The sequence below is a fragment of the Anneissia japonica genome, unplaced genomic scaffold, assembly GCF_011630105.1.
Source record: "Anneissia japonica isolate Jap-2015-1 unplaced genomic scaffold, ASM1163010v1 scaffold284860_len1800451_cov186, whole genome shotgun sequence".
NCBI lineage: Eukaryota > Metazoa > Echinodermata > Crinoidea > Comatulida > Comatulidae > Anneissia > Anneissia japonica.
The window spans coordinates 1,519,870-1,522,632 of NW_022706010.1; positions in this window are offsets into that span (position 1 = coordinate 1,519,870).

Genomic DNA, 2,763 nt, shown 5'->3' on the forward strand with positions numbered 1-2,763 from the left:
TTTGTACACAGTGTTAAAATTTTAAAGCTTATTCTTGAGCCAATACAAATTCTTTCCTGGGATCACTCAAATTGAATACTTCTAAACATGTAAATATGCATCAGTACACGTTATATATAGGCCTAATAGAACACATAGGCCTAAGCATGATTTTTAAAAATCTTAAATCCATAAATCTCAGGCCAGTCTTTTAAGATATAAATGCGATACTCTGGTTCAATTTCGTTTTTATCCTTTTGCAAGTTTCTTTAAATGTTTGTTTCATAATACTACTACTAATAATAATAATAACAATGATGATGATGACGATAGTAATAATTGATATTAATATTAATAACAATAAATAGTGAAGAAAATCGTGCTAAATGCGAAAAAAAAGTTGTGATTTGTTGATCATAATAATATTATATTAGTAAGATATAATTAGGCCTAAGTTGTCCTGGAGATTAAGTAGATCTCTGATAAAAGATCATGAGAAATTTGTTGGCGTTTCATTTTGACTATAATGGTAATATGATGATGATGAATTTTACTATATAAAACTGTCATTTCCGGCCATCTCGAGAGGTACTATTTCCTCAAATTTTCTCACGTGGTTGTGAAATCACGTTTTTGAAGTAGCACTATGTAAAGTACCGTACATACTGTACTCAAAGACAATGTTCTTAAGCATTTTTTTCTGTTTTTGTCTATGGTATATCACACACGCATTAATAAGAATAAGATCTCTATGGTTGTCAAAAATCCCTGAAAAAAGATCATGTTTGTTTATTATTAATACTACTACTAATAGTAATAATAATAATAACAATTATGATAATGACGATAGTATTAATTGATAATAATATTAATAGCAATAAAAAGTGTAGAAAATTGTGCTAAATGCGAAAAAAAAAGTTGTGATTTGTTGATCATACTATAGTATATATAGTTAAAGCTTAGTAAGCTAATTAGGCATATGTTTTCCTGGATATTAAGTAGATTCCTGATAAAAGATCATGAGAAATTTGTTGGCGTTTCATTTTGACTATAATGGTAATGTGGTGATGATGAATTTTACTATATAAAAGTGTCATTTCCGGCCATCTTGAGAGGTACTATTTCCTCAAATTTTCTCACCTCAGCCCCAGCCATGGTGGGGCTGAGGTGGTTGTGAAATCACGTTTTTGAAGTAGGCCTATGTAAAGTACATACTCAAAGACAATGTTTTTTAAGCTTTGTTTCCTATGGTATACACACACACATTAATAAGATGGTTGTCAAAAATCCATGATAAAATATCATGAGAATTTTTTTTGGCGCTTCATTTTGACTAATGGTGATGTGATGATGATGAATTTTACTAAAAGTGTCATTTCTGGCCATATAAAGGTACTATTTCCTCAAATTTTCTCACCTCAGCTCCAACCATTGTGGGGCTGAGGTGGGTGTCGACTCACAAAATGCCCTCCCCTACACCTTTCAAAACAGATCTGTGCCCTTCCCTGGGTATGACATTAAACTCCATCGAGTCGTCGGCTCCTGATGTATGTCTTAGTGACTGCTGTTTGCTTTAGGATGTAATCTGGTTTTTCATGTACATTTTTCGTGATTATGACTATTCTGGATAAAGAATGTTTTGAGCAGAGGTGGATCCCCCCTACCCCTTCATTTTTTTAAGGGGAAAAAAAAGAAAAATATATTCAAATTGAAGTGCGAGAGTGTAATTTCCGGCCATCTAGAGATGCCCTAATCATAAATTTTCAGTTTTATAGATCTGGTCCTAACTTTGAATATATGCCATTCAATTTTAATTTATTTGATCAGCCTGCGCTTGCATGTGGCCAGAGACAACTACACATAGATAATATATCTGTAATATGAGGTGTATATACCCACTCATATAGACGCAGGGTGACCTCGAAAATCACGAACAATTTGCATCGTTAAACAAAGCGGCTACTTTGACTGCAGATAATTTCAAACGAGAAGGGGTAATCTAAGGCCATATTTGTGAAATATGGCGAAAAATAAGTTAGAATACCAAGTTTGACCCTGATAGCTATTTCCAATCTCGAGTTATAAGCTTCCAAAGTTGAAGTAAATTGCGTTTGCTCATCTTGAAGAACCACGCCCCATATTTTTGAGGAGTCAATATCTCGAAAACTACATATCCTATGAGGCTAATTTTTTTTTGTTGGTTTTTCATACGGTAGTGGCTATCGGCACTAGTGCCAAAAAAATCTATTGTTTTCTATCCGCACTGCCGCAGTGCCAAAAAGCTGACGTTTTCTATCGGCACTGCCGCAGTGCCAAAAAGTTGCTGTTTTCTATCAGCACTGTCACAGTGCGAAAAGCTGCTGTTAATTAATCGAATCGATGTTTTTTATCGATAGATGATATTGGTGTAATTCATAATTCATAATTTTATTTCACTCAAAACGTAATGAGACTGGTTAGACAAGAACATGTCCCTGTACAAGATGCCTACCAGAGAAACAATGATAATTTTAATGGCAAAGACATAATAATAATAATAATAATAATAATAATAATAATAATAATAATACAGATAATAATAATAATAATAATAATAATAATAATAATAATAATAATAATAATAATAATAATAATAAAGAGTAAATGATAATATTGAATGAAGATCAAAATATATCATTGAAGTGAATTCAGTTATTTATTAAAACAAGATTTGGAGGGCTGGACTGTCATGAAGGTGTATTAATGATGTTCTAAATATTTGCCTTTATTATATCAATAATTGAT